Source organism: Mustela putorius, unplaced genomic scaffold (assembly GCF_011764305.1).
Source record: "Mustela putorius furo isolate JIRA1106 unplaced genomic scaffold, ASM1176430v1.1 tig00001094_pilon_pilon_pilon, whole genome shotgun sequence".
NCBI lineage: Eukaryota > Metazoa > Chordata > Mammalia > Carnivora > Mustelidae > Mustela > Mustela putorius.
Window position 1 is genome coordinate 3,529,515 of NW_025421566.1, and position 10,632 is coordinate 3,540,146.

Genomic DNA, 10,632 nt, shown 5'->3' on the forward strand with positions numbered 1-10,632 from the left:
AACACTGAGAAAAGATTAAAAGACAAAATGTGTCTTTCTCCGGTGACTTTAATCCAGGTAAAGGAGGAACCAAATTTTTATTATTAATCATCTGTAACATCACATGGTATCTAATAACTTTTTAAGACTGGAAAGGAAAAATAATAGTAATAGTGATGGAAAATACAATAGAGAAATGAATAAAAATAGTAACAGTATTTTCTAATCCAAAGCTTCACTATCTTTGAAATACACGTATTTGAAAAATGTAATGCTGTTATCCTCAGTAAGTACATATATGTAGTGTTTGAACAAAACTTATAAAAATTAAGAAAAATAACAAACCTGTGACCTCAATTTTTCTGACCTCAATCTTTGTATAATAAACACAATCCTTAATAAATAATTCTATGTGGTAAAATATACTACTATTCCTGAAAAACATACTTATTAGCCGATACTATTTGTTATAATAAAATTATTCCTTTTAATTAGTTCATTTGCAAAATGCAACCTAACATGAGAGAATACATTTAAATAACTGCAGAATATAACTAAAACTTATTTTTGTGAAATTCTCTAGAATTTGTCAACACATTTAGCATAGACAATTTGTCTTACATCAGAATTTAGAAGTTAAAAATGGTACTATAGTTACCATTTTTAGTTTTCATATAATTTTTAACAAACCTATTATCTGTCAATTTTTACAATATTTCTCAAATTTTTAAGTGCTGAGAATTTTTAGATGTACCATTCTGCACTAAAATCTTAATTTCTCATTTCAGTATTTTTTTCAGGTAAATAACTCAGCAGTGAAGTTATGTGTGAAAGGTAAAGTTATTTTCATACCTAATATTATTTTAGAAATTTGCTTTTAGTGACAATTTCATAAACCATTCTAACATCATATCCCCATATGTATTATATTCTTAACAGAAATACATTAATTTTACCATAGTCAGATAAACATTAACAATTACTTTTTTAAAAAATTTGTATAATTAATATGTCCCCTTTCTTGGGGAAATTGATTTTATTAATGAATTTTACTAATAATGTTATAAATAATATTATGAGTAATTAAATAATAAATCACTACCAATTGATAGTTAATACAAATGAACAATCAAGATATTAGCCAGTGAAAGTACCTCATTGGGAAAGTAGACATGGAAATAATGCAATGTGTTATAGGCCACAAAAAGGATGAGATAATGTTCCAGTTATTTATGCAATGTGTTATAGGCCACAAAAAGGATTAGATAATGTTCCAGTTATTTTTTAAAAAGTAGTAACATACTAGTGATTATCATTTTGTAAACAATTATCAGGATCAGCTATTTAGATAAAATATCTCTATATATAGTCTTAGCCAGTTAACGTTGGGAACTTCTATAGCATTATGTTCATTTTGCAAGAGAGGAAACAAACAGAACATTAAACCTTTTTTAGTTTCAAGGATCTATCTCTAGAAAAATTATGATTTAAATCTAATGATCTAAATGATTTAAATCTTTAGATTTAAATCTAATGGTCCCCAGATACTTTGTTGTTAAAGAAAACTGCTACATAAATGCATGTTAAAAATTTACTGAGATGTGTTTTGAATGAATTATAACTTATTAGACATGGGGCATCTGTGTGGCTCAAGAGGTTAAGTGTCTTGTATTCAGCTGAGATCATGATCCCAGGGTCCTTTGATCAAGTTGTGCATCAAGCCCCCTTGTCAATGGGGAGTCTGCTTCTCCTCCTTCCTATCCCTCTTCCTCTCCTTCTCCTTCTCCCACCCATAATCAGTCTGTCTGTCTATCTGTCTGTCTGTCTGCCTATCTATCTATCTATCTATCTATCTCAAATAAATAAAATCTTTAAAAAATAACCTAAGACTTACTACTTAAGGAATATCCTAGACAGGGATAACATTTGCAGAGTCATGGGATTACTAAAAATAATGTAGAAGAAGAGAAAAAAGGGAACATTATAAAATGTGATTTGCCTGGGAAAAGGTACAGAAGCATGCAACGTTAAATGCAAAAGACAACCTGGGGGAAGAATTTTGACCAGCAATATTAAGATCTACAAAATAGAGTGCATCTGTTGATTAACACAAGACTGTAAAGTAGTCAGAGTTAGCAAAAAGAATCTAAACTTCAAAATGTAGCAGTTCTATGAAATTAAGTAAATACTTAACCTTTTAAATTCACTGAATCTGCAAAATAGAGATAATAATGGTATTATCAAATAAGTCTATTGAGTTAAAGTTAAATAATGTCCTGAGCACCCTGTGAACACAAAACCTGAAACATAATACAGAATTCAAAAAATGGTAGAAATTATATAATTACCTTTCTTTTTTTAATTTCTTAAATTTATTTCAGCGTAACAGTATTCATTGTTTTTGCACCACAGCCAGTGCTCCATGCAATCCGTGCCCTCTCTAATACCCACCACCTGGTTCCCCCAACCTCCCAACTCCCCCGCCCCTTCAAAAATCCTCAGGTTGTTTTTCAGAGTCCACAGTCTCTCATGGTTCTTTCTTTTAAGTGGAGGTCTAAAAGCCACACATTGTTTAGGGACTGGTAAACACTATCAAAACTAAATAAGATGAAAATTAAGAGGGAAGCAAACCATAAGAAATGCTAAACTCTAGGAAGCAAACTAAGTGTTGCTGGAGTGGAGGTAGGTGAGGGAATGGGGCAACTGGGAGATGGGTGTTAAGAAGGACACTTGATATAATGAGCACTGGGTATTAAATGTAACTGATGGATTACTGAATCTACCTCTGAAACTAATTTTTTTTAAAAAGCTGCATTTTAAACAGAATTGGCTGCTCTGGATATTTTCCATAAAGTGAATCATTATTACATGCTTTCACTAATAATATGCCTTAAAAAGGGATAGAAAGGTATGACAGAACACTGACACACAAGTTGGGAGTAGAGAGTAAATTAACAATAGAAAAAATTTAACAAGAATTACAGGAAATATTTGGTGCCTTCTTCTAGTAATAGAACTCACTTGAAAATGAGATAACAGATTTAAAAAACATAATTTGTCAAGAATTATGCAAGAAGAAATAGAAATCCTGAGATAATTAGTTCATAGTGAATTTGAAGAGGTTGTCTGAAAAATTTATACAGTTTATAAATGTAAACAAACATACATACAATTTTTATAGTATTTTGTTTTTTGTAGAACTCAGGAGACAAAAGTTAAATATGTCAATTCATTTTACAGACATAACCTCCAAATATAAGACAAAAGAACTATAAGATAATAAAAATTATAAATTAGAAAGAGGATCATTTCCTAAATGGAAATAAATACTGCAGGCCCAAAGGTAAAATAAAAGCAAAAACATAGAGACTATGGACTCTGAAAAACAATCTGAAGGATTTGAAGCAGCCGGGGGTGGGAGGTTTGGGGAACCAAGTGGTGGGTATTAGAGAGGGCATGGATTGCATGGAGCACTGGGTGTGGTGCAAAAATAATGAATACTGTTATGCTGAAAATAAAAAAAAAACATAATGAGTACTTTCTGCTTGATATTATAGGAAATGTCTTCATTTACTTTTAATTTGATTATCTCATTTGATTATTGCCACTATACTATAAATTAATATTCTTTTTTGGGGGGCCATTATATAGTCTTATATTTGGAGATACACCTAGACACTGAGTTTTAATCTTTTATTTTAGATTTAAAGGAACTGAAGTTTAGTAGATTCAAAGGGTCACATGGCTAAATGCAGCAGATCCAACAAATAGAATTGATATTTTCCAAATTGAATACAAATTTCTTCTACATACATGAATAATAAAAAAAATTGGCCCATAGAAATGTTAGGCAGGTATAGTATGTATAAGATAGTCAAACCATATAAATTTCCTATAATTCTTTGATATAGAATAATCACTATTTTGGGGGAAAATAACAATGACCATTTCTTTTTTATTATAATTTTTTTAAATGAAGGATGAACTGAAGTCTCTTTTTTGTCTTTGAATCAGAACCCTAAATGTCTATCTTTATTTAAGTGGAGTTTCTCTCATTGTCACCAAGAAATATCACTGTAAAAGCATTCTAAAGATTTACCTAGGCAAATGTGAGGTGGCAAAGTGAGTTAGGCATAGTTCCCCTCTTATTTAAAATTTAATTAAAATACTGTTTTTTTAAACTGAATTCTTACTATATTTTTTCTTGTTTGAAAAAGGAAACTGAAAAATACATGAAGAATGCCTTGAGTATGTGGAGATGTGTATTATAGTATGCCTTCAGTAGGACCTTAAATAATGTGAAAATAGTATTAAAAATGCAACGGGCGGTTCCTGAGTGTCTGAGTCAGTTAAACTTTCAACTCTTGATTTCAGCTCTGGTCATGATCTCAGGGTTGTAAGATCCAGCCCTGTGCTGGACTCCCTGCTTAGTAGGAGTCTGCTTGGCCCTTTCTCTCTACTCACTTGAGCTCATGATCATTTCTTTGTGCTCTCTCTAAAATAAAATAGAGGAGTGACTGGGTGATTCAGCCAGTTTTGTGTCTGCCAATTGCTCAGGTCATGATCCGAGTCCTGGGATCAAGTTCCATTATCAGGCTTCCTGCTCAGCAGGGATCCTATTTCTCCCTCTCTCTCTGCTTGTGCTATGTCAAATAAATAATAAAAATCTTTTAAAAATATTAAAATAAGGAAAGAAATCTTTTAGAAAAAATCTCTGAAGATATTAAAATTGATATATATATCTATATTTAACATGCATGTATATGTATTTACATATATATTTTTATGTAGGTGTGTGTGCATTATGTCTAAGTATATGCATACATGTAGTTTTTAATCATAATAGTTTTATGTGTAATATTAAATATGTAATAATTCATACAAATGTACATTGCATCCCTGGTCAAATTTTTAGAGTTTGTTTTTTAAAAATTCAACATTTAAAAAAAATCAACAATCAAGAATAGTTTAGAGAATATTGTATATTAAAGAGGATTATTGAATATGGTAAGTGAGATGTCTTAGTGCATATAAAAACAGTGATAATCAAAAAATATGTACACAGGCGCCTGGGTGGCCCAGTGGGTTAAGCCTCTGCCGTTGGCTCAGGTCACAATCTCAGGGTCCTGGGATCCAACCCCACATCTGGCTCTCTGCTCAGAGGGGAGCCTGCTTTCCCTGCTCTCTCTGTTTTCCTCTCTGCCTACTTGCAACCTCTCTCTCTGTCAAATAAATAAAAAAATCTTCCCTATGACTCTGCAATTGCACTCCTGGGTATTTACCCCAAAGATACAGATGTAGTGAAAAGAAGGGCCATCTGTTTATAGCAGCAATGGCCACAGTCACCAAACTGTGGAAAGAACCAACATGTCCTTCCATGGACGAATGGATAAGGAAGATGTGGTCTATATACACTATGGAATATTATGCCTCCATCAGAAAGGATGAATCCCCAACTTTTGTAGCAACATGGATGGGACTGGAAGAGATTCTGCTGAGTGAAATCAGACAAGCAGGGAGAGTCAATTATCATATGGTTTAACTTATTTATGGAGCATAACAAATAGCATGGAGGACATGGGGAGTTAGGAGAAGGGAGTTGGGGGAAATTAGAAGGGGAGGTGAACCATGAGAGACTATGGACTCTGAAAAACAGTCTGAGGGGTTTGAAGTGGCGGCGGCGTGGGAGGTTGGGGGAACCAGGTGGTGGATATTATTTACGTATTGCATAGAGCTCTTGGTGTGGTGTATAAACAACATATTATGGAATGTGATAAGAAATTTAAAAATAAATAAAAATTTAAAAAATATATACACAAAAAAATCTTTAAAAAACTTTACATAATAATAAAAGAACACCTGATAATATGGCTTTCTTATTAGATGATAAAGCAGAATCAATATATTTGGCTAGTGATTTTGAAGAAATATTGTGAAGAAAGAAGGAATATATTGAATTACTACATGAATAAATACAAGAAACAAAATTCAAACTATAGGGAATTATATAGGGTAATCAACCTGGTTTAAAAAAATAGCAAAAAAAAAAAAAGAAGGGGAAAGCTATTTTAAAAATATTTTATTTATTTAACAGAGAGAGAGCATACAAGTAGGGATAACTGCAGGCAGAAAAAGAGAGAGAAGCAGGCTTCTCTCTGAGCATCCTGCTCAGTGGGACTTAATCCCAGGACCTCAGAATCCTGACCTGAACTGAAGGTGGATACCCCACTGACTTTGCTAACCCTTAAAAGATTCTTAAAGGTATACAAACTAATAGCAATGTTCAATTCTTATTTGGATCCTATTTCAAAGAAACTGTTAAAATGCTTTACTGCTCATAAGAAAAAAAAACAATATGAGTACACATTTATTTAATGATATTTTAGAAATTGTTTGTTCATATGCTTTTAGGTCATCTGGTAATGTGATAACCAACAACCTATTCCCATTACTTACCTATGTACTTGTCTTGGCTAACTATATTCAAGCTTTTCTCCTGCTCAGAATCCCTTAACCTTTTTTGGGCAAGCACTAACATATTTCTTAACACCCCATTATAGTATCAGCTCAGAAATTTCCTATTAAAATGCATCTATTTTGCTTCCTGTTCATCAATACGCTTATCGGCCAGTAAATTTCTGTGAGCTCTGCTTATCCCTTCCTTTTAAAAAAAGACTTTTTCTTCTTGATTTTGAGCTACTTATGGATTATAACATTGGAGCATTATTATATTAGGCAGTTTTGTGCTTTCTTATCTAATTCCCAATTTGTTGTTTGTTTGTGTTTTTTTTTTCAGGTTTCTGCTGTTTTGTGTTAGAACAAAATGCTAAGGACCTTTTAGTCTTCATCCTGCTAACAGTGCTGCCAAACTCTCAGGACCCAACTTTGGATTCATGTTTCTTTCTTTTTTTTTTATTAATTTTTTCAATTTATTTATTTTCAGAAAAACAGTATTCATTATTTTTTCACCCCACCCAGTGCTCCATGCAATCCATGCCCTCTATAATACCCACCATCTGGTACCCCAACCTTGCACCCTCCCGCCACTTCAAATCCCTCAGATTGTTTTTCATGTTTAACTGAAAAGATATAAAAGTTACTCTGAGTGGAAGTCTACTCCAACTGGGGAACTTAAACTGAGAGGCCAGGATATACACCACCATGAAAGAAATAGCTTTCCCAAGAAGTTGGAATCGAGAAGATGACATCAAGAAGGGCTTGGCTTCTCGCCAAGGTACCAGAACAAGTCCATACCCCCCAGAAGACTCTTACCTTTCAGTACTCACCATTTTGTCTTCCTTTCTGTTTTTTTTTTTTTTTTCACTTCTCTTCACTCCAACATTACCTTTGTTTTCCATGTAATTTTTCCCATTACAAATATAGCTTCCCGTAATGATAATTACATTGCACTATCTCTGGCTCTTCTTGCTCAAAATAGATTCCCTCATAATTCCTCTGTACCTCCAAAGATGCCCAAATCCATGGAATTCCTTTACACAACTCAGAACAAAATCTCAAAGTTCTACTTCTGATTCCTGTTATATACTTTTGGGAAGCTCCATTTTTCCCCAATCTCCTACAACTGTCTCAGATTTAAAGGCGCCCATTATGTTGACACTTGAAAGGGGCTTCATATTTTCTCTCTAGACATTGAAAGGAACCTCTATAAATCTCAGTACTTTTTAGAAGGAGCAGTGTATACTTTCACTGTAATATAACCAAGAGTTGGTTCAGAAATGTATGCATTTTCAACTACATTACTTTGTCAATGCAAATACTTTAAATACAATACAGATACAATCTTATTATGGGGAACAAAAATTCATGTTCTAATATACTCAGATGATCCTAATATGTATAAAATACTCAGATGATCCAAGTGTAATCCCACCTTTACTTGGGACTGTGTGTTCTAAAAACAAAACCTCTAGAACTTTCTTTAATTAGATGGGATTACAGCCACTTAGAGGAATCAGATGAACTCTAAAATACAAATACGTTGACAATTATTCTTAGAAGTCCTAGGTTGTTGCTAATAAGATGTTTTATTGCAGGTGAACATGTGCATTGTATCTTTCTACTAACTGGAGTGTCATCTATTATTGCATTAATTCCATTAGTTCCTGTGAACATGTTAGCCAGACTGCCTTTTTTTCTTTCTTTAATCACTTTTACTTGTGGTTTAAGTTTTCTGGGCACTGGATTATTTTTTAAAAACTGCAAAAGCATGTGATAACTGCAAATCAGTACAGATATCCCTCTAACTGTGGATGTGAACTTTGTTGCTTACCTTGTTATCAAGAAGCCTTACAGAAAGAGAACAAGAGGGTGACACCTGGGTGGCTCAGTTGGTTAAGTTTCTGCTGTTTTCACACGTCATGGTTAAGTTTCTGCTGTTTTCACACGTCATGATCCCAGGGTCCTGGGATTGAGCCCTGCATTACATTGGGCTCCCTGCTCAGAGGGGAGCCCTCTTCTCCCTCTGCCTCTGCTGCTTTCCCTTCTTGTGCTCTCATTCTCTGTCCTGCTTTGTCAAATAAATAAATACTATATAAATAAAAACCTTTTAAAAAATAGAAAAAGAGAGTAAGAGATTGCAAGTAAACTTAGAAGAGTTCATTGCTCCAGCATATTACTTATAAATAACCTTTGGAAAGAAGTCCCTTCATCTTCCGTGGTCCGATTCAGGAAATAACCATGACTAGGAAATCGATTAGATTAACCATTATGCTGGCATCTAAGGACATTTTGGGCTTCATGTACTAGAGTTTTCTCATTTGGCTCCCTTCAAGCTCAGTTATTTGTTTTACATATTTTTCCAACCTTAAATAGTAGTCCTGTTTCATTATATTCCAAGGTACATTTATCAACAATTGTCAGACTAGCAGCACACTCAATAGAAGATATAATTAGTCCTTTGAGGACAACAAGAATGTGAAGATAAAACTATGTTCCCTTGAAATGAGTCTGAGATCGCAGGTTGAATCTGGATGAACCAAACTGGGTTGGGCTTTTAAAGTGGGTTTAGGACTGCTTAGGTGAGAGGGGGTTCTGCCTGAAATTGGTCTCCAGTTCTGTGTTAGGACTGGGGTATCCTAATTCCCTAGATAACTCTTTGAGTAGAGTTTGATTCCTTTGGAATGGATTTATGCTCCTCTGTGTTGGGTCTTGGAAATCAAGAATTGGTTCTGGGTTCTCGTGACCTAAAGTCTGGGTCCCTTGATGGATCTGGAGTCCCTGGTATGTTTCCAGAGATGCCTTAAATTAATCTAGTTTGCTGATATGAGTCTCTGATTCTGTGTAGTAGGTCTGAAGGCTCTTGAAATGGTTCTGGAATCCCATGAAGTGGAATTTGGATAATCTGAGCTGAGGCTAGATCTTTTACTTTTGTCTGAAGGCTTCTGAGCTTAGTTTGCATCACTTTCTTAAGATTTTATTTAAGATCTAATTAGTTAGCATACAGTAATATTAGTTTCAGCCATGCATGATAGTGATTCACCACTTCAACACAACACCTCATGCGCATCATAATTGTATTCCTTAACACTCATCCATCATATTTAATCCACCTTCCCTTTGGTAACCATCAGTGTGTTCTCTGTAGTTTAAGTGTCTTTCTCTCTCTCTCTTTTTTGTCTGTGCTCATTTTGTTATGTTTCCTTATATGAGTGAAATCATATGGTATTTGTTTTTATCTGACTGACTTATTTTGCTTGGCATAATACTCTCTACTTATATCCACATTGTTGAAAATAGCAAGATTTCACTTTTTAATTGCTGATTAATATTCATATACATGCATATTTATCCATATATATGTATGTATATGTGTGTGTGTGTGTGTGTGTGTGTGTGTATATATATATATATATATATATGGTGGGTTTATGGTCTGAAATGGCTCTGTACTTCTTGAGTAGGTTTGGAGGCTCTTGAGCTAAGTATGGATTTCTTAATGTTTGTTGAGACCCACCTGAGTCTAAGACCTGCAGAAGTATTGTAAATGTATGCCATGGTTAATTTCAGGTACTATGTAGTAAATCTGTCGACCTTTGAGGTTGGACTGTGGCCTCTTAGGGAATGTCTAGAGTTTCTTAAACTGAACTGTTATTTGTAGTGGGGTTTTCTTCACTAGATTTTATCTAGTTCCTTGGGGTTCCTTGACCTAGGTGTGGATCCCCTTAGAATGCATCTATGATAGCTGAGGTAGACCTAATTTCTGAAAGGGTGAAATATGGATATGTCTGAATTGAGTCTGGATACATTGAGGTAGGTCCAGGATCTCATGAGCGGAGTCTGTGCCATCTGAGATATTCCGAGGTCCCTCTAGATAAATATGGGACACAAAGAGGCAATTTGGTTTCTTCTGAGCCAATACTGGGACTCGTGTGGTTGTTGTCAGGGGACATATGCACTAATTCTGAGCACACTAAAGTTTGTTTGGGGTCTCCTGAGCTGAGATTAGTTCCACGGAGATTTATCTAGGTTCTCCATAAGGTGGGGTGCTATTGATAGACTTAGTGTCATGCATGGTATTTTCTGTGGTATCCTGGGCAGGAACATGGTCTCCTGAATAGGTTTGATGAGTCTGGGACATACCAAACTGAATCTACAAACCCTAAAGTGGACTAAGGTCCCAGAAATGGAAGGAGA